General features: G+C 37.6%; 1 protein-coding gene across 5 annotated transcripts in view; it reads right to left on the bottom strand.

Annotated features, from left to right (window-relative positions):
• Positions 1-23,227, bottom strand: part of STXBP4 (syntaxin binding protein 4) — a 253,383-nt gene that overhangs the window by 130,094 nt on the left and 100,062 nt on the right. The gene's annotated exons all lie outside the window — the stretch shown is intronic.

Genomic DNA, 23,227 nt, shown 5'->3' with positions numbered 1-23,227 from the left:
AGTTGCTCATTTGTAATTAGGCAGCACATCCACATCACTAAACTGAGAAGTTCTGTAATTTTTAAGCTAATCAGTAAATCTTTCACAATGTCAACTGCTGACAGGAGAAAAAGGAGGCCTCCAAGAGATATATGTTTTAGTGTATTGTAACTTATGCTACCAAGCCCAAAAGAATACTTCTCTTATCAGCTTCCTACATCCACTCATTGGAAAACCTTTCTTGGTCTTGGTCCCATTACAGCCTGTGAAAAAGATTAAGGGTTACTGCAGGAAGAGGGATGTTGAAGGAAAAATGTTTAAAAGCAAGCTACATTTAGTTTCCTTAAGTATTGATTTTATTAAAATATGCTTAATGTTCCTCTCAAGGGATGATCTCAAATAATTTGCTAGTGGTTCAAAAAAGGAATCTACAACTCATCCCTTAACCATGACATTGTTGGAGGAGAAAATGAATTCACAGAACTTTATGTATGTCTCTGATGTGTGTTCTTCCCCTTCCTTTCCTTTTGCCTTCTCTGGGTGTACATCCATCCCTCTCTTCCGCCTCCATACCTAACCAGTTATCAGGCACTGTGAATTCTTCACTGGTGATGTTTGCACCACTCCTTAATATCCATTCTTACCATCAAGCTATTATTCATGTCTTTAACACCTCACACATAGGTGCACACTGCATACTCTGTTCTTCACTATAATGTACTCTGCATACTTCTGAAGGATCAATTTTCCTGAAATATTGCCTAGGAAACAAACCTAGATAAAATGTTGCTAAGAACATGGTACACGATAAATATATTCTCAGTCTCTACACTTGAAGGTTCTCCACTATTTGTTCCAAATCAGTCTTTCCAGTTTTAGCACACTGACTCTCTTATGGATTAACATATCCAAGTGCGTTCACTTACCAATTTCCCAGACTAAACTCTCTCACCTCCAAAATACTTTTGAGCACATTATTCCTTCCACTAGGTGAATATATTTTTCCTCTTTTTCTCCTTCATCCAGCTGCCATCTATTCTTCAAAATCTACTTTAGATTTTATCTTTTCTCATCTTTCCAGACCACTTAAGCTTAAAATGGTCTTAGCTGTGGAGCGGGTTCTTCTCTAGTTGCAGCAAGAGCGGGCTACTCCCCATTTGTGGTGCACGGGTTCTCCTCTTGGTGCGGCACACAGGCTCTAGGGCGCGCAGGCTTCAGAAGCTGTGGTATGTGGGCTCAGTAGTCGTGGCTCCCGGGCTCCAGACCACAGGCTCAGTAGTTGCGGCACACAGGCTTCATTGCTCCACAGCAAGTGAAAACTTCCTAGAGCAGGGATCAAACCCGTATCTGCTGCATTGGCAGGCAGATTCTTTACCTCTGAGCCACCAGGGAAGTCCTCCCTTCCTTTTATCCTTAATAATATCTGTTGTCTGTAATTACTCCACAGGCTATTTAGCATTTCCTACTGCTCTGTTAAACTGTCATGAAAATAATATTTTACTCCCAAACTTTCTAATGACAAAAAAGATCTTGACTGATGAAAGTAGAACACAAGTTGTCTGAGAGTAAAACCCTATTTAATATTAACAGGTCCTCCATTCAACATAAATAAGACATGTAACTGAGTTGACAAATAGTGAAAATGACTATTTTTTCATATATAATTGCCTTATAGAATTTTGTTATGTATAAAGCTTTCATATGAAGGTTTCAATTTTACAGCAATATTAGTAGAATTGTATTTCATTTAAGTAATTACAATAACAACCATAAGTCATGCTATGAAAAATAGCACATAATGAAAAGCAAATCATTTCATCATGCTCTCTTTATACATGAATTAAAACAAACTCCTTTTATAGTATTTATCAAGTAAATGAAATTACATCTAAACCATGTGGCATGAATACCAAGGTTGAAAAAGGACAGAGAGCTACACTTTATTGTGCTTGACAATTTTATTGCTTGGTTTCTCATTAAACAGACTTAAAAATTATGTACACCAAGTTTATATTTCCCTAAAATTGATAATTTTCCATCATAAGTTAATATAATGAATATATGCTCTCAAGGACTATATAATCTTGAAAGTCCTGTCCAATCCTACCCAAATCCTTGATTCCATGATTCATGTGGTGACACTCCTTTGTAAGTGTGAAAAATGATAGATATCTGTAAGCTCAACAAATAAGATTTTCTTTAGTTTGTATGAAAAAGAAAAAATCCTCACTTTGCAAAGGAAGACTTGGTTCAGCTTTCTGGAGAAAAAGCAGGTCAATCAAATTATAATTAGCTCTAATTAACCCTCCCAAGAGCTGTCAACTTCTTTACCTGCAGCTGCCTCATCCTCCAAAAGGTGCAAAATTGAATTCTGCCTCTGAACATCAAAGAAAATCAAAGAAACAATGTTTAATCTCTGTTTATAAACAGAAGTCCCTAATCAAAGACAGACACACAAGTACATCTATCTAATAAATTTTACCCTGTGAACTTTGCTCACAATATAAATATTAATTAGTTAAAACCCTGTTTTGACAGTATACTTAACCCTGAACATGTATTTTCTGGTTTAGTGAGATTTCACATAAAAGAAAACTATTTTCCTACTTCTCCAGTCCTGGTTACAAGTGTACCAAAACAAGATAGTATTGGAAATTTCTTTAATAATCAGAATTTAAATCCTGTTCAGTGAAACCTAGTATCACTCAGAGGCTACTTTTCCAGTTGTCAAATATTTAAAATTCATCTGAAGTTTGGGGTTTAAGAACAGAAATGTATTCCTTCCAAATTAACCTTTAGAGAATTCAGTTAGGATCAAAATTTTATCAAATTTTCTTTATTTTGATGGAACCTGACCAAGAATTCCAAATTTGAATCTAGCTATAATAAGATCTGGGGATTCCTTGGTAGCTCAGCTGGTAAAAAATCCGCAGGCAATGCAGGAGACTCAAGTTCAATTCCTGGGTCAGGAAGATCCCCTGAAAGGATAGGCTACCCACTAGAGTATTCATAGGCTTCCCTGGTGGCTCAGATGGTAAAGAATCTGCCTGCAATGCAGGAGACCTGAGTTCCATCCCTGGGTTGGGAAGATTTGCCAGAGGAGGGCATAGCAACCCAATCCAGTATTCTTGCCTGGAGAATCCCCATGGATAAAGGAACCTGGCAGGCTACAGTCCTAGGGGTCACAAAGAGTCAGATACCACTGAGTGACTAAGCATGGCACAGCACATAATAAGATCTAAGTAATAAACAAGATTCTTAAATTCATTAAGAAGAAAAAAGTCAGTGAGAACTGATAAGCAAATACTGAATAAATAACAACAGTAAGAAGGAAAAACAAAAAACAAACAAACAAATAAGGTGGGACATGGCCCAAGAATTTAAGGTATATATAAAATATAAAAATTGGTACTAGCCAAAGAAGAGTTAGATAAAACATTCATCCACCCAATATTTATTGACAAAGCTACTGGAAAAATTAGATAGCCCCAAACTGACCCGTAGATTATATGAGAATTTAATTTATGGTAGTGGAAAGTGAAAGTATTAGTTGCTCAGTCATGTCCAACTCTTTGTAACTCAGTGGATTGTAACTCGCCTGGCTTCTCTGTCTGTGGGATTTTCCAGGCAAGAATATTGGATTTTGGGTTGCCATTTCCTTCTCCAGGGGATCTTCCTGACCCAGGGATCAAGCCTGAGTCTCCTGCATCACAGGCAGATTCTTTACCATCTGAGCCACCAAAGATACCCAATGGTAGTGGAGATACTACATAAAAATAAATGGTGCGACAAAAAGCTATTTGGAAAAGAAAGTATAAAGTGTAGCTTCTCATCTCATACTCTATACAACAGAATAATTTCTTATTAAGAACACAAATGAAATAGAAAAAGCAAGAGTAGGAAAGGGATGCAAATGAAATATAAGGTACATATATGGTCACAAGAAATGTATCAGGAAACCAGCTACCTTGGATATGAAGAACTGTGATGCAATTCACAATTTACTTTGAAACCCATGGTCATAGACAATCTTTGGTATATCTAACATGGATGACAATGAATCAAAGTACACACAATATTTTCAAATAGGGTGATTTAATTATGTAGGGTTAGGCAGGACTAGAGAACTCTTACTTTTAATTCTAAAATAGTTTGTGAATAAATCATTTAACACAGTGTCATGAGTCCCAAAACAAAGTAAGAGTAACGAAAGTGTTTCTCACGTGTTAAACTGCCAAGAAAGGAGTTTTATGGTATCAACTGCCTTATCACTACTTCCTCCTTGAGTAAAATTTACTAGTTTGTCAGCCAAGTTAACATATATTGCTCTCACTTTGTGTTAAGAAACATAAAATGTTTGGCATCTGCCTAAATGTTTGAAATATGCCCTGGAAAGGTGCTCTCTTAGCCACTGACTTATGCAATGTTACAGATTTGTAATTGCTTGTATTTGGTTAACAAGGAAAGTTATAGGCAGCATATCTACTTTGGTGTATAATCACGCCTCTGACAACTCACCATCTCTAGGGCACTTATTCTGAAGGGCTTTCTAGAAAGTGATGATTTTGCCTTGTTTTTTTATTTTTTTTACTAGATTGAGAGCTCCTTGAAGAGATTATGTCTAGCTTTCACATTGCATTCACATAAAATAAGAATTAAATAAAAGAAGCTCAAACATTTCCCTCCCCAAGTGGCCCTTATAAGTTACTGCAGGCATGTGTGAAAAAACTGAGGAAAGAATGGTGAGTGTGGTCCCTGAAGAACCAGAAAAACAGTGGCTCATGGTACAGAAACCTGAATCCTAACACCAGTTCTTATTAAGCCAACTGATACAGAAAATACTGTAATCAAACTGAACTGAAACGTTTCTATGAAAAGAACACTTCCCTTCCAAATTTCTCTTAACACCGAAAATTCTGGGAGTCTGTTTAACACAATTAAAATGACTCTACAGTATCTATAGGGTAGGAAAATTTCCCTCAGACTTCTTAAAACAGCAAAAACTTTCCTACATTATAAAGAAACAACTATCTGGGTATTTGGAATATACATGTTTGTTTAAAGCTTGTTTAAAATGCTATATTCACCTTCAGTGAATCACTAGCTACGGCTGCTGTCTGCAAACAGTAATGCCAACTAGGCTGTTTTTGTGTTCTTTATCCAAGCAAGCTGTCTTTAACTTAGGCAGTTTCTTGGGCAAACTCTAACACTGGACACAGGTCATTTTGATTCTCATTAAAGGATTTAGGAAAACAACAGAGTGGAAAAGACAAGAGATCTCTTCAAGAAAATCAGAGATACCAAGGGGACATTTCATGCAAAGATGGGCTCAATAAAGGACAAAAATGGTATGGATCTAACAGAAGCAGAAGATATTAAGAAAAGACGGCAAAAATACACAGATGAACTGTACAGAAAAGACCTTCACGACCCAGATAATCACAATGGTGTGATCACTCACCTAGAGCCAGACATCCTGGAATGTAAAGTCAAGTGGGCCTTAGAAAGCATCACTACGAACAAAGCTAGTGGAGGTGATGGAATTCCAGTTGAGCTATTTCAAATCCTGAAAGATGATGCTGTGAAAGTGCTGCACTCAATATATGCCAGCAAATTTGGAAAACTCAGCAGCGGCCACAGGACTGGAAAAGGTCAGTTTTCATTCCGATCCCAAAGGCAATGCCAATGAATGCTCAAACTACTGCACAGTTGCAATCATCTCACACACTAGTAAAGTAATGCTTAAAATTCTCCAAGCCAGGCTTCAGCAATATGTGAACCATGAACTTCCAGATGTTCAAGCTGGTTTTAGAAAAGGCAGAGGAACCAGAGATCAAATTGCCAACATCCACTGGATCATCAAAAAAGCAAGAAAGTTCCAGAAAACCATCTATTTCTGCTTTATTGACTGTGCCAAAGCCTTTGACTGTGTGGATCTCAATAAACTGTGGAAAATTCTGAAAGAGATGGGAATACCAGACCACCTAATCTGCCTCTTGAGAAACCTGTATGCAGGTCAGGAGGCAACAGTTAGAAGTGGACATGGAACAACAGACTGGTTCCAAATAGGAAAAGGAGTACGTCAAGGCTGTATATTGTCATCCTGCTTATTTAACTTCTATGCAGAGTACATCATGAGAAACGCTGGGCTGTAAGAAGCACAAGCTGGAATCAAGATTGCCGGGAGAAATGTCAGTAACCTCAGATATGCAGACGACACAACCCTTATGGCAGAAAGCGAAGAAGAACTAAAGAGACTCTTGATGAAAATGAAAGAGGAGAGTGAAAAAGTTGGCTTAAAGCTCAACATTCAGAAAACTAAGATCATGGCATCTGGTCCCACCACTTCATGGGAAATAGATGGGGAAATAGTGGAAACAGTGTCAGACTTTATTTTTCTGGCTCCAAAATCACTGCAGATGGTGATTACAGCCATGAAATTAAAAGATGCTTACTCCTTGGAATGAAAGTTATGACCAACCTAGACAGCATATTAAAAAGCACAGATATTACTTTGCCAACAAAGGTAGGTCTAGTCAAGGCTATGGTTTTTCCAGTGGTCATGTATGGATGTGCGAGTTGGACTGTGAAGAGAGTTGAGCACCGAAGAATTGATGCTTTTGAACTGTGGTGTTGGAGAAGACTCTTCAGAGTCCCTTGGACTGCAAGGAGATTCAACCAGTCCATTGTAAAGGAGACCAGTCCCGGGTGTTCAATGGAAGGACTGATGCTGCGGCTGAAACTCCAATACTTTGGCCACCTCATGTGAAGAGTTGACTCATGAAAAGACCCTGATGCTGGGGGGGATTGGGGGCAGGAGGAGAAGGGGACGACAGAGGATGAGATGGCTGGATGGCATCACTGACTCGATGCACATGAGTTTGGGTGAACTCCGGGAGTTGGTGATGGACAGGGAGGCCTGGTGTTCTGTGATTCATGGGGTCACAAAGAGTCAGACACGACTGCGCAACTGAACTGATCTGAACTGAAGGGAATTAAAGTTGAAAAATGAATTCAAAGTTTATTTGATATGTTTTTCCACCCAGATTGCTATCATTGTCAGTTCAGTAGCTCAGTCGTGTCTGACTCTTTGTGACTGCATGGCCTCCAGCACACCCTTCCATGTCCATCACCAGCTCCTAGAGCTTGCTAAAACTCATGTCCTTCAAGTCTCTGATGCCATTCAACTACCACATCCTCTGTGTTCCCCTTCTCTTCCCGCCTTCAATCTTTCCCAGCATCAGGGTCTTTTCCAATGAGTCAGTTCTTCACATCAGGTGCCAAAGTATTGGAGCTTCAGCTTCAACATCAGTCCGTCCAATGAATATTCAGGACTGACTTCCTTTAGGATGGACTGGTTGGATCTCCTTGCAGTCCAAGGGACTCTCAAGAGTCTTCTCCAACACCACAGTTCAAAAGCATCAATTTTTCAGCACTCAGCTTTCTTTATAGTCCAACTCTTACATCCATACCTGACTACTGGAAAAACCATAGCTTTGACAAGGTGGACCTTTGCTAGCAAAATGTCTCTGCTTTTTAATACACTGTCTAGGTTGGTCATAGCTTTTCTTCCAAGGAGCAAGTGTTGTTTAATTTCATGGCTGCAGTCACTATCTGCAGTGATTTTGGAACCCAAGAAAAGAAAGTCTGTCACTGTTTCCATTGTTTCCCCATCTATTTGCCATGAAGTGATAGAACTCGATGCCATGATCTTAAGTTTTTTGAATGCTGAGTTTTAAGCTAGCTTTTCTGTTCTCTTCTTTCACTTTCATCAAGAGGCTCTTCAGTTCCTCTTTGCTTTCTGCTATTAGGGTGGTGTCATCTGCATATTTGAGGTTATTGATATTTCTCCAAGAAATCTTGATTCCAGCTGGTGCTTCATCCAGCCCAGTGATTCTCATGATGTACTCTGCATATAAGTTAAATAAGCAGAGTGACAATATACAGCCTTGATGTTCTCCTTACCCAATATGGAACCGGTCTGTTGTTTCATGGCCAGTTCTAACTGTTGCTTCCTAACCTGCATACAGATTTCTCAGGAGGCAGGTCAGGTGGTCTGATATTCCCATCTCTTTAAGAATTTTCCACAGTTTGTTGTGATCTACAGAGTCAAAGGTTTTAGTGTAGCCAATAAAGCAGTAGATGGTTTTCTGGAACTCTCTTGCTTTATCTATGATCCAATGGATGTTGGCAATTTGATCTCTGGTTCCTCTGCCCTTTCTAAATCCAGCTTCAACATCTGCAAGTTCACGGTTCACGTATAGTTGAAGCCTGGCTTGGAGAATTTTGAGCATTACTTTGCTAGCATGTGAGATGAGTGTAATTGTGTGGTAGTTTGAGCATTCTTTGGCATTGACTTTCTTTGGGATTGGAATGAAAACTGACCTTTTACAGTCCCTGGCCACTGCTTAATTTTCCCAATTTGCTGGCATATTGAATGCAGCACTTTCATAGCATCATCTTCTAGGATTTGAAATAGCTCAGCTGGAATTCCATCACCTCCACTACCTTTGTTCATAGTCATGCTTCCTAAGGCCCACTTGACTTCACATTCCAGGATGTCTGGCTCTACGTGAGTGATCACACCATCCTGATTATCTGGGCTTTATTGTAGGAGATTTATAATTTCTTTTCTCAAAGAGGATCCTTTTTTCTTGTTTTGTTTATTTCCTTATTAAAAATCATTTTAAGGTCACTGCAGATTACATATAGTTGTAAGAAATACAACAGAGAGGTTTCCTGTACTTTTCACTCAGTCTTGTCCAATGGTGATATCTTGCATTAAAATAGTAGAACATCATAGTCAGGAAATTTCATTGATACAATTCACCAACCTTAATCAGATTTCACCAGTTTTATATACATTCAGGAATACAAAGAAACAACTAATAAATATGTAAAACCTATATGGGACCCAGAGGAATGCTGTTGAGTGAAAAAAGCCAATCCTCAACAGTTACACACTATATGATAACATTTATGTAACATGCTTGGAAAGACAAAGTTATAGAGAACTGATCGGTGGTTGCTAGGTGTTAAGAGGAGGGGTGTGGACGGAGGTGGCTGAGACTATATAAGAGTAGCAGGAGGGATACTTGCTAGAAAATACAGGTTGACATTCTGAGGTTACAAGTGACCATTTGAAATGGGAATAGAGGAACATTTTATTACAGTCCCCTTTCAGAACAGAAAAAACCTGACAAATATATGTAGTTTACTTCTTTTTTCCCTCGAAAGATGAGATTGACATCTTGGAATATCTGCTAGTACCATATGGAACTACTGGAAAAAGTTCAGATCACTAGAGAAGAATAAAAAGGGTATAAGAACTCACTTGAATTCTAAAAGTTAGAGGTTTTACTGTTTCTTTAATAAATGTACAAAATTAACCAATCTCCCCAAGTATGAAAATGTGAATATTTTTAGTAATCACATATTGTTGTTCCTTGAAGAAACATGTTTCATTTGTTCTTAAAGTTTCCTTTGCTGCTTAATCCATAAACCAAGATAGCTCAGATGCCAGCTGTTCCAACTGTATCTAAGGTCATGTTCAACTGTCCACAGAGAATCCTGTGCTGATCTAACCTCAGGTTGCAGCCTCAGGACTTCACACCCTCCTCAAATGTTCCACCCAATCTTTGCACAGGTGAGGTCAACTACAACCAGGCTTATCTGAACTTGGAGAAGTTGCCAAATGAACAATTTCCTCTGTTTCTTTAGGGCAAGGACTGGTTTAGACAAGCTAAATATTTTGGCTTTGGACTGTTCACCAATTCATTGCTGCCTCAGGTCATAACAGTATGCTAAAAGAAACTTTAAAAACAACTCGTGTAAGACTAAGTTTTAGAAAGCTCTTGATCAAAAGAAGTTGCTAGAAAAATGGCCCATGCCTGTTAAAAGTTGTTAGAACTTGAAGAAAAAATAACAAGCAGTACACATAATTTCATGGGAAATTGTGTTCATGATTTTAAACGGTAAGGTTGGATTATTCTATAAGGCATGAAAACTCGTAAAATATACTTAGAGTTTGGAGAATACCATGAAAGTTCTTTACAAAACAGTATTCTGGTAGCCATCCCTGGTTGAAAAAAAATATGAAGGTACCTGATTCTTCCAGTAGAAAAGGAGGCTTTCACAGCTTGTTCTTTCATTCTTTTATTTCTCTCTCCCCTTGCTCTCCCTTTTCCCCATTCTACCTGTCTTCAGTTCTTCAATGCTTTCTTCTTGGGCTATTGCACTAAATAAAGGTAAACTAATTTCTATAATTTAAATAGCTATTGTACCTTAAAAAGGGAAGATTCTGCTTTTAGAATCAGGTCTCACAGTAATTCAAGCAAAAGTTTTAAGTAAGCAAAGGTTATCAAACTGTGTTTTCTTTCCCTTTGGAACTAACTGGAAACCAGAATTGTAAAATAAATTGAAAATCAATCTACTGGTGTTTTAACAATTAGATTACTTATGTATTTAAAGGTTGTATATGGTGAAATTATTAGTACTGTACTGGTTTCACATTAAGATCTTCAAAAGGATACTTAAAAGAGGGGAAGAAACTTTGCCAAATTTCATACAATTCAAATTTCTGGTTTTTAAAAGTTTTTAAGAAAAGGGTTAATAAAAATTACATTTTATTTATAATTTTTAAAGACATGCTAATTGTAAAAAAAGAAATCAATCCTTAGAAAAGTGGAGTAGTATTTTCTAAAACACAGAAATTCTTTCATTAACAGTAAGTCAGAAATCCCCTTAAACAGAATAATAACATTTCACATACATAAGAGAAGATAAATGGTATACAAGGTCAATTAAATTTAAAAAAATTCAAAGTTTTAGGACTGATTTTGGGTTGTATATTTTTATTGCAAGTGCTTGTTTCCGAAATGAATAGTTGTCTCAGTATGTACACATGTGTTTGTATACACAGACACACATATATAATATTTTTAAAACTACTTTTGCTAAAAGTAGAGAATATACATTAATCTATACTATGAATTAAAACATTTTAACTCTCAATCTCATTTCCCCTGTTTTGTTAATTGCATTATTACAGACTCTCAGCCACCAGATTACAAAGCCTTGATTGCTTTTTCTGATTATTACTGCACAAGCTATCCCTGTTAAGTCTGGATGACTTTACCCTCATGGTATCTCTCACACAGATGCCCCTGGTGTACTTGGTATAACTCTATGCCCACTATCTGATTAAATCCTCCGTTGCTTTTAATTTGGACATGCACTTCTCAAGTTTTAAGGTACGTTACAGATCACCCGAGGACTTGTTATATGCAGATTGTTTCAGTAGGTCTGGGGTAAGATAAGACTTGAGACCCTGGCTTTCTAAGTTTCAGGTGTTCTGACCCTGCTGGTCCTTGACTACTCTTTGAATAGCAGGGATGCAGAGTTATGGATCTGCCCTGTCCAGTGTGGTAGTCACTACCTATATGTGACTGTTGAGCCCTTGAGATATAGCTGAGTTGACTGAAGAACTGAACTTTTCATTTAATTTTCATCAGTTTGCATTTAAGTTTAAAAGCTTAATAAGCATAAAATATTTTTCCATTACACAATATTATTTTGGTAGAATTATATTGCACTTTTATCACTGTATCATTTAAGACATTAGTGTTGAATTGCAGTGCTGGTGTCAGGCATGTGAAGCAGTTGAGTTGTACACATAAACAACTAATCTGGTCACTGTCAATGAATTAGTTAATTTCAAATTTTTTTATACAATAAGTGTTCTTATCTATTTTATGTAGACAGCAGGAGTTACAGTAATACTTGTATAAATCATGATGGGTAATTAAATGAAAATACTTATTTTTATTAGACTGCAGTTAATTTATACTTAAAGAAGTAGCTATGGAGAAAGTTTTTTTAAAATGAGGGCATACTGATGAAGAATCAGATGAATTAGCTAGTAATGCAAAAAAAAAAAAAAAAAAAACTAGAGGAAAATATTTTGAAAATTTTATGATGAATGCAATTGCAATTTACAAAGCTGTTTGTTGTATAAAGTTTTTTTAACCATATGAAAAGTGAGCAATTGAGAGAATTTTTGCAAATGTGTGATGAGCTTGTTAAACAGTTTTCTCTTGAACTTCCCTGGTGGTCCAGTGGTTAAGAATCTGCCAGTCAATGCGGGGATTACAGGTTGGATCCCTGGTATGGGAAGACCCCACATGCCTAGGAGTAACTAAGCCCAGGAGCCACAGCCAGTGAGTCTGCTCTAGAGCCTGCCTGCCAGTTGCAGCGACAGAACCTGGGCGCCTTGGAGCCTGTGCTCCACATCGAGAAGGGACGGCAAGGAGAGCACCCGCGAGGACGGGAAGAGCAGCAGCCCCTGCTCCCTCCACAAGAGGAGAGAGGGCAATGAGAGAGCCCGCGAGGACGGGAAGAGCAGCAGCCCCTGCTCCCTTCCACAAGAGGAGAGACGGCAATGAGAGCGCTTGCGAGGATGGGAAGAGCAACCCTGCTTCCTCCACAAGAGGTGAGATGGCAATAACCGCACCGGTGAGGATGGGAAGAGCAGCCCTGCTTCCTCCACTAGAGGAGAGACGGCAATGGGAAGAGCCCCTGCTCCTGCAACCAGAGAACACCTGAGCCTTGCAATGAAGACCCAGAGTAGCCGAAAATTAAAATAAATAAATAAATAAAAGTTTTCTCCTAACAGTTAAGTAAGAACTAATGAAATCAGTCACTTGAAATCAGAAGTAAACGTTCAACATTTGTTAATTTTGACCAGCTTGACTGGTTTTTTTTGCATAAAAGAGTAAACCATTTCTAAATCAATGTGGTAATTTTGGTTTTGATAGAAGAAATATTTTAGAAAAATAAAAGATCTTCAATTATTTCACACATGTTCACAGAATACAAGACATTTCTAACAATATCAATGATCAAATGATTTAAAATTTGAAAAACTGCAAGTACTTTATTTCAGCTTTAGATGAGCCACATGATATGAGATAATATTAAATGCATACTTCAGGCAGGTATTGTCTCTTTTTCTTTTTTTGGCTGCTCTATACAGCTTGCAGGATCTTCCCAGAACAGGGATCAAACTTGAGTCCCCACAGTGAAAACACAAGTCTTAACCACTGGATCACCAAGGAAGGTATTGTCTTAAAGGACTTCCAAATTTACATAAGGTTGTCAATCTACAGCCTAAAAAATTCAGACTTATGGCATAGATATTTTAACTTTTACATGTGTCACATGAGACTTTCAGTTGGATAATGAAGAAAAGTCTGAAAAGTTTTTTTTTTTTTTATTTTAATAGAAGGTGCTCCAGCTACCTTGGATCAAAATTTCTGATTTGTTGGCATTTTCAAACAACAGACTGTTTTCTTCATTGTTTCATGCCATTGTAGGATTTATTTTGAAATTTTCTGTCTCAGTTTCTTGAAGTTGACCATATGAAAAACACCATGGACACAGTTGTTAACCTTGTTTAATGTATATGTGCAAATTTGATGACTAGTCACTAGTTTAAAAGACAGTGATTTAAAGATCCTGTGCTCTTTGCTAGTGCTACTTGGCTGAGTTGTGGAAGAGCTTAATGAAGACTTACTGTATTTTTAACTTCAGTTGAAGATTTTCTTAAAAGAAATGATTGGTTGCCTAATACTTAACAATTAAAAACAAAAAAATGGAAGTGTGATTTACATTTTATTATCAATATCACACTGTACATGAATGAGCTAAATTTGAAGCTCCAAGGAACGAGAAAGCTTATTTGTGAAGCTAGACAAGTGTAAGAATTTATACTGATACTGAAAATTTTCAAATGCATAAGTCAGTAATAATGATTTATCTATTATCTAACACAAATCATCATGTAGATTTTATTACTGATAATATGTAGATGGTTCAAAAACCTTAAAAAATTTGACATCTGCTTAGTTGATACTGATAAATTTACAGTTGCTTTCAGTATATGCAATACTTCTTTGAAATTGATGGTAACCAGAATTAGTGACATACTTAACTTGAAAAGATGTAGTTTTTAAGTGATTTTGCTTTAAAGATTGAATCTTCTAAAAATATGAAAAAATTTTGCCAATAGGGACATAAATATTAAAATAAAAAGATTTTTGGTATTCATTTCAGTTACTGCAAACTTTTTAACTTTATTTGGAACATTTGGGTATATGAATCTACTTTTTAACTATAAATGCTGTTAAACAAAATCACAGTAGTTATTTCCAATGAAAATTTAGTGCATGCATTAAGATTCACTTTAAGTGTAAAGTAACATTGGACTTCAAAAATACAGTATGAGAAAAGAATGTAAAAATGCCTAATGAATTTTTAATACTTTTTCATGTTAAAATGACCATATTTTAGACATATTAGACTAAAAATATATCTAAGATAATTTCACCTGTTTCTTTTCATGCTTTTAAAAAATGTGGTTACTAGAAAACTGACAAGGCATAGTTGGTTTCCAATATATTTCTATTAGAAACTGCAGGTGTAGACTTTTATAAAAGCCTCTTATCTGATACTCAGTTATTTCCAAATCTGCTGTTAGGTTAACTTTCTTAAAGTATAGGTAGTCTTCATTCACCATTCTTCATCCATCCATTCACCAGATATTTACTGAATACTACTCTATGTCAGTGATGGTTCTAAGGTAAATTAGAGAACACATGAAAGACAGCCACCCTCCTCATGAAGCTTACCCTCTAGTTGGTGGATACAGATAAAGGACACAAGTTTAACAAGTAAATAATACACAAGAAAGCAATCAGGAATGCCAAAAAACTTATCCACTGACAGTGAGAGCTGGAGCGTTAGTGGGGTATGCAGGGAGGTAGAGGGGCTGGAGAACAAGGAGGGTAGGTGGGGAGAAAGTAGTAAGGGATGGGGTCACTGAGGAAAAGGGGTGTGGGGTGGGGGTAGGAGGGCAGACCAGGGAGGGCAGGCTCTGTAGGAGCTGGGCTTTCACTCTGAGATGGAAAGTTAGACAGGTTCTAACAAGTTTTAAAAGCCAATTGAAACATGTAAAATATCATGTATGAAACGAGATGCATCGAGGTTCGATGCACGATACTGGATGCTTGGGGCTGGTGCACTGAGACGACCCAGAGGGATGGTATGGGGAGGGAGGCGGGAGGAGGGTTCAGGATGGGGAACACATGTATACCTGTGGCGGATTCATTTTGATATTTGGCAAAACTAATACAATTATGTAAAGTTTAAAAATTAAAAAAAAAAAAAAGCCTATTTCTGGCTGCTGTGTTCAGATTAGACTGTATGGGAGTGGGGCAAGGGTAAAAGCTGGGTGATCTGGTAGGAAGTTATAGTTTCAGCAGACAGGAGATGATGATGGCTTAGACCAGTGATGGAAGTGATAAAAAGTGGCAAAACTGCAGTTTTTAAACAGGAGGGCCAACAAGTCAGATGTAGAGTGTGGAGGAAAGAGGAGTCAGATTATAGATGGAACAAGTTGATCTTTCTTCTCTTGTCAAATACCTTCAATGGCGATCCATTGTCTAAAATCTTAGACTGGTATTCAAGTGCCTGCCTGCTTTGGTTCCAACACAAAAACTCCCCGACAGCCCTCAAATGTTATTTCCTAATGCTTTCATCTGTTCATGTTTTCCTTATGTCCCCAAGCCTTTAATAATGACAAGGTGATGATGATGAACTAATACAAATACAAATTATTATTTTTTAGGAATTTATTATATTCCTGGTAGTTTTAGGCTCTTAAACTCTCAAGTCCTATGAACAAATTATAAACAGATGTTATCATCACATTTTAGATACAAAAACATTAAGAGATAATAGTTAAATTAGCATACAAACTCAGCTGATTTTGACTCTCAAGATAAGACTTTTTCTTTCGTACCATGATTCTCAGGTTGCACTCTTTGCTTGGCGTGCTCTCCCCTTCACATGTATGGTCTAGTTCACACATGTATGGTCTAGTTCAGGGTCACCTTTTCTCTACAAAGTCTCCTTATTCTCTCAGTCAAAATTAGGTTTTATTCCTCTAAATAAAATTGTTAAAACAAATCATTTTCACCTATTTCTCTGCACCTAATATTTCTTCTATTATTAATAATAATGACCATAATAGTTAATATTTATTAAATAATTACTATGTGCTATTATATATATACACACACACACACACACACTATCATATTACCTTAATTAACTATGCTTGATATTCCAAAACTTTTAAGTTCTAAGCATTCTGAAGAAAAGAAAAATTTAATTAAATGGGGGGAAAAAACCCACCCTCTAATTTATTCTATATGTAAAAATTAAGAAAGAATATTTGAAAATGGGATCCCCTTCTGGCTCAGATAACAAAGAATCCACCTGCAAGGTGGGAGAACCCAGGTTGATCCCTGGGTAGGGAAGATCCCCTGGAGAAGGGAATGGCTACCCCTCCAGTGTCTTGCCTGGAAAATTCCATGGAAAGAGGATCCTGGCGAGTTATAGTCCATAGGGTTGCAAAGACTTGGACACGACTGAGTGATCAACACTTTACTTTTCACTTATAAATGTCCACTTGCAGGATGCAAAGATACACTAATATGTAAAAAGGCCTGGCCATATAAACTGATGCAGATATAGCACCGAACTACAACAAAGCTTAATAAAATGGGGGTCCAAAAGTTTTTGGTCAAAAAATAGAGGACTTTTACAGACTTTTTAGTTGGAAATAACTTCAAGTGTACACAAGACTCGAAAGAGTAGGAACAGTACAAAGAACATCTTTACATCCTTTGCCCAGATTTACCTAATTCACAAAGTCACTTTTTTGCCAACATGTTCATGAGTGAGAAATAAAATATTCTTGCAAGCCACTGATATTTTGAGGTTGCTGCTACCAAGATTTTGCAGACTCTCAATCTCTCACATATATACACAAATATGTAAATATGTACACACATATTCTAACTATTCAAGGGTTCTTTATCCCTATAAACTTCAGTATTTCTTAAGTAAAAGGATTTCTCTTACACAACCATAGTACAGCTATCAGATTTAAGAAATTCAACACAGAGCCAATACTATTACCTAATCTGTCATCTGTATTCCAATTTTGTCAACTGACTCAGTAACATCCCTTGTAGTGTTTTCCCCATTTCAGTGCAGGATCGAGTCTAGGGTCAGGTATTTTATTTAGTTTCATGTCTCTTTACCGTCTTTTAATCTGGAACTCCCCCCCCCACCCTTCTTCCCTCCCATCATCCTTTCTTCATTTTTCTTTCTTTTTCTTTCTTCCGTCTCTCTCACTCTCTCCTCCTTCCCTGCCTCTTTACCTTGTCCTTTCCTTTCTCTCTTTCTTTGGTTCTTCTTTCTTTTCATTCTTTTATTTTTTATGGCATTCACATTTCTCAAGAATATAACACTATACACACACAGACACACAGATACATACACCTTTACAAATAAATAAAACTGTCCTCATTTGGGGCTTGGCTGATGCTTCCTCACGGCCAGGTTCAGGTTCATACATTCTCAGCCATAACACTACATAAGTGATGTTGTGTCCTTTCAAGGTTTCGCATTTGAAGTCACACATATCCATCTGTTCTTCACTGGTGATATCCATTTTTTTGTACCAGTTTAGGAGTTGTCTAGGATTTCACTACCATATAATTACTGTTTTCCTCTTGCAATTAATAAGCAGTTTATAGACAGCCACTTTAAAGCCATATAAATATGTGAATATTCTGCTTGTCATAAAAAAAATTCCCCCTAGATTAAGCAATTTATGATTCTAGTCTGATCCAGTCATTACTGAAACATGCAAAATGCTGACTTCCCAAATCTGGCAGCTACTCTGATAACTGTTGTTACCAGTCAGCACTCAACAGTCTTTAATGAGCAAGAGCCCTCAGCTCTCTCCATGAATTAATTCACTTCTTTACTAATGGTATGGACTCATGAATCACTTTTTTCCAATGGTTTGTTAGTTCATCACTATATTTAATTATTTTGGTGCTCAACTACTTTCAGACTGGTCAGTGGAGGGTGGTGCATCAAGCTAGTTTCTTATGACACACGCTGATCATTTTGGGGATTTCCTTATTTTCTGGCATAAGACATTTCAAGCTTATTTTGTACTTACCCACCCTCAGTCTTGAAATCAGTTATTTCTCCAAGAAGCCTGGATTCTTATTAGTGGGGAATAGTTTCTAGGCACTTGGATATGCTAGGTGCTCATTGCTAGTGGGATATGTGATTCTTGGCTCTTCTAGCTGTTAGAGCTAGGAATACACACACACACACACACACACACACACACACACACACACACATATAAACTGCACACACATACATATATATGGGCACATATATATTCATATTCACATAGATACATATATATTTTAGAAATAATGCATTCAGAGTGATACCTTCAAATCTAGTCCATTCAAAGGATTCTTTCTTGACTTCCTAAATTCTGCTTTGTATGTCTTTGATTTTTCACTGAGATTCTGGCTTTCAACAACAATCAAAACATTTGATTTTGTAATATAGGAGACCTATATTACGCCTTGGGCTTCCCAGGTGGCACTGGTGGCAAAGAACTGGCCTGCCCATGCAGGAGACATAACAGTCACGGGCTTGATCCCTGCATCGCAAAGATCTCCTTGAGGAGGGCAGGGCAACCCACTCCAGTATTCTTGCCTGCAGAATCCCAAGCATAGAGGAGCCCAGTGAGTTACAGTCCATGGGGGTCGCAAAGAGTCAGACTCTAAAGAGACTGAGCACGCATGCATTATTACATCTTAAAATTGTTTAAATTGTTTCAGAATGGCTTTGGCCATACCTCAGAAACAAGACAACAACACATGCTATTCAATTTTTCTCATACTATAAAACGTTTGGGATTTGTTTTCGATTCTTTTCTAACTCGATTGCAACCTGTCAAACACTGAACATAAATACCATGTTGGTAAATTACTTGAATTGATTCTTTTTCTTCAGTATGGTTATTTTTTTAAAATAAAGGATAATACCATACATACTCTTTTGTACTTTTTTTTTTAAATTTGACAGCATCTCCTGGAAATCACTCTGTGCTACTGAGTTAAGATTTCCTTCAGTAGCAGAGTGCTCCACTGCATGTGTGGATCGTAGTTCATTCAATCATCTATACTGAAGATTAAGGTAGTTTCTAATATTTTCTTATTACATATAATACCACAAAAAAATACTGTGCCTAGGTATTTCAATAGTATTACAGGTATCTCTTTGGGGTAAATTCCTAGAAGTGAGGTTGCCAGGCTCAATGGTAAATGTACACATCAATTTATTAGAAATGCCCAATTCTCCTTCGCAGCTGTGTGCTGTTTTGTACTACCACTGCTGCTGCTGCTAAGTCACTTCAGTCGTGTCCGACTCTGTGTGATCCCAGAGATGGCAGCACACCAGGCTCGCCCATCCCTGGGATTCTCCAGGCAAGAACACTGGAGTGGGTTGCCATTTCCTTCTCCAATGCATGAAAGTGAAAAGTGAAAGTGAAGTCGCTTCAGTCGTGTCCTACTCTGTGTGACCCCATAGACGGCAGCCCACCAGGCTCCTCCATCCATGGGATTTTCCAGGCAGGAGTACTGGAGTGGGGTGCCATTGCCTTCTCCGTTGCACTACCACTAGCATGTATGAAAATGCCTGTTTCACAACAGCCTCATCAACAATGCACCGTCAAGCATCTGAATTTTTGTTAACGGAAGAAAAACTGTATTGGCATATTTTTAAAAAGTAGCTTTGTTAAGGTAGAATTTAAATATAGTAAAATTTACTCATTTTAGATATACAGCTTGATAACCTTGCTTAACCCAACATCACAAAAGTTTCTTTTGAATTTAAATTTTAGTTTATGTTTAGATCTATAATCCATTTGGAGTTAGCGAGGAGAAGGGGATGACAGAGGATGAGATGGCTGGATGGCATCCCCGACTCAATGGATGTGAGTTTGAGTGAACTCCGGGAGTTGGTGATGGACAGGGAGGCCTGGCGTGCTGCAGTTCATGGGGTCTCAAAGAGTCAGACATGACTGAGTGACTGAACTGAACTTTGAATATGATATGAAGTAGGGGTTAAGATTAGATTTTTCTCACACAAATATTCCCTTGTTCTAGCACCATGTATGGTAATAAGCAGTGAAAGTAAAAGTCACTCAGTCATGTCCGACTCGAGTGACACCATGGACCATACAGTCCATGGAATTCTCCAGGCCAGAATACTAGAGTGGGTAGCTGTTCTCTTCTCCAGGGGATCTTCCCAACCCAGGGATCGAACCCAGGTCTCCCGCATTGCAGGCAGATTCTTTACTGACTGAGCCATCAGGGAAGCCCTGATGATAAGCAGTGCTTCCTCATTAAAGTGTCTGTGAACATTTTCAAACATCAAGTGACCCTAACTGGGGGTCAGTTTCCACTGGTATTAAATTGTTGCTGCTGCTGCTAAGTCACTTCAGTCGTGTTCGACTCTGTGCGACCCCATAGACGGCAGCCCACCAGACTCCCCCGTCCCTGGGATTCTCCAGGCAAGAACACTGGAGTGGGTTGCCATTTCCTTCTCCAATGCATGAAAGTGAAAAGTGAAAGTGAAGTCGCTAAAGTCGAGTCCGACTCTTTGCAACCCCATGGACTGCAGCCCACCAGGCTCCTCCATCCATGGGATTTTCCAGGCAAGAGTACTGGAGTGGGGTGCCGTTGCCCTCTCCCAGCTCCAAGCTTAAAACCAGGATCAAGAAATCTAGTTCACATAGTTCCCTTCTTCCCAGAGGAGCAGGTGTCTATGTTCATGTTCCAATTCCTTTGGTAATTCCTTAAAACCTGTGTAACAAAACCAGTTTTAGAGCTGTTTTCTGTTGGAGAACATTCTCTGTATCTTGCTCAGTACTAGGAGCTGGAAGTCCTATCTCAACATAGATTTAATTGACATTTCTCTTGTGGGAAAGACTGAAAATCTTTTTATATGTTTCATATGACCTTCAATAACTTTTTCAGTGAATGGTCTGTTCATGTCTTTTACCCATTTTTCTACATAATTTTTGGTTTCATCTAGACGACTAAAACTTCCCCTTACAATTTGTGTATGTGGTCCAGTAACTGAGTTCTGCATATTAATTTTATTTCTTGCTAGCTTGTGAATTTCCCAACGAGTTCTTTTTATCATTGATTCTTTAGGGTTTTCAAGATTTCTATTATGTTACTGTTTTATTTATTCTTTTCCAATTCATGTGTCCCTGGTTGCTTTTTTAGTCTGCAGTTTTTTAACTGCATTCTTTCTTTTTGTGATACTTTTGTCAGGTTTAGACATCAATGTTATACTTCCTCCCAGGAAAGAATTTGGAATTTTTCTTTGTTTCTTTCTCTTTCTGCTTTTTTAAAATATCTGAACCCATTTATGTAGTTCTGGGATTAAATGCCAAAGTTTTGGTTAAAACTTTGTGAAACGAAATTGTGAAACGATTTTGGCCTGGTCCTTTTCTGTAGGGTGGCTTCTTGGTAACTTTATTTCTTCTATGGTTAAGCTTCTACCTCTACTGAGGCCAGTTTTGGTAAACTATATTTTCCTATGAAAACCCATTTAAATTATCCCATTTATATTAGATTACTATTGTATTCAGTCTCTATTCTGTTATACTGCCTTCTGTTGAAATTGTTGTATATATTTACTGCATTTTGACATTTTTGCTTTTTTTAAAAAGGATTTCTTTTGGTAATTAGAAGATCCATATTTTCATTCTACAAAATCCAAAAATTTGCTCAGTCTTTACCTAATCTTTTTATTGTTTGCTGTCAGTTTGAAGTGATATTCACTGACCATTATACTACAGAATGATCTTATGCTGTTTTCCCCTTTTATTCTCCCTCATCCTCTCATTAAAAAAAAAAAAAAAAAAATTGCAAAACGGCATCTTTCTTTTTGGGCTTAGCTATACAGTAACATATAGGAAATGCTCATTGTTTGGAAATTCTTGCCAAAGTTACCCCAGTCATTTTTTGGCTGGGGAAAACTCACCTCTACCAGATTCTTCAGGAATACTATATGCATATATTATTTCCTGAATACTGGCACATTTGTAACTGTTGACTTGATATCTAAAAGTCGACTTGGTGGGATACAGTATTCTTAATTCACACATCCTTTCGTTTCGTGAAGACGCCGCCCCGCAACCGCCTTACTTTGTATGCTGCGTCAGGAGGCTGGTGCTGGTCTCACTCTATCACCTCTGCGCGTTATCTGACCTCTCATTTGGAGGGACCACGCACTTCCCCTCCGTCTTTAAAGCCTGCTAGGATGTACCCTAAACCGACCTTTCCCCACCACCCAATAATAGTTCCAGGTCATCTTTTACTTCTGAAAGTGTTCTTGGATTATAGTTCAAAATATTAGTGCTGTTCAGTTGTTTTGATTTACTTCCTCATGAAAATCCTTTACTTACTCCATTCTTATTTTTCTGGTTTACTTTGATGCCTTTTCATTTGATTATATTCTTCCTTGGGTAACCTGTAATATAGTTTTCATTTCTAGCATCATTTTGTCTTTTTCTTCTCTTTCTTTCCCAGGTTTTATCAACTCTCATTTCATTTATCTGTTTTTTTGTCATTTTCTAAGTCTTTGTTTTTAATTCCTTATTTTGAGTTATTCTGTGTTACAGTTTTAAGGTTGAATTGCTCTGGGGTATTTTCATCAGGAAGAAAGCTTTAATTCATATTGTCTGATATTTACAGTTGTTTTGTAATGACAAGGACAGATTTTTTGTTTTTTTCCAATTCCTTTTTCTTTCACAGAAAGAGTTCTTAGTTCAACAGCACCCTCTTCTGTGCAATTTCTTTTTATGGATCATGTTGTTGATGGTCATGGTGGAGGGTACATGGAGGAGGCTTGGTATGTCTTGTTTCTCTTTCATTTCTGCAAGACCCTTAATTTCCCCCTCTTATTTCCTTTTTTCTCATTATTTCTTAGCCTCCAAGGGATACCACCCCTTCTCTATTTATTTGATTCTTTTCTCCAAACAATGATTCTAGAACGCTGCTGCTTCTGGTTGCACATACTTCCTCAAGTTCTGAGAACCACCAAATCCTGGCCACTGTTTAGTATTTTGTCATTAATAGTTGCATTTTTCTCTTTCTGGAGGCGATCTTACTTGCAGTACTTTGTCTGATTACTCTGTTCTCCTTACTCTTTTCAGAGTTTTTAAGCCTCCCCTGCTTTCACGTTTCAGTGGCAGGCAAGTTGCAACAGTTTGTTGGAATTTTAA

The sequence above is a fragment of the Bos indicus genome, chromosome 19 (genome assembly GCF_029378745.1).
Source record: "Bos indicus isolate NIAB-ARS_2022 breed Sahiwal x Tharparkar chromosome 19, NIAB-ARS_B.indTharparkar_mat_pri_1.0, whole genome shotgun sequence".
Classification (NCBI taxonomy): domain Eukaryota; kingdom Metazoa; phylum Chordata; class Mammalia; order Artiodactyla; family Bovidae; genus Bos; species Bos indicus.
Note: the sequence above shows the minus strand (reverse complement) of the source record. Positions and strands in the feature narration are given on the sequence as shown.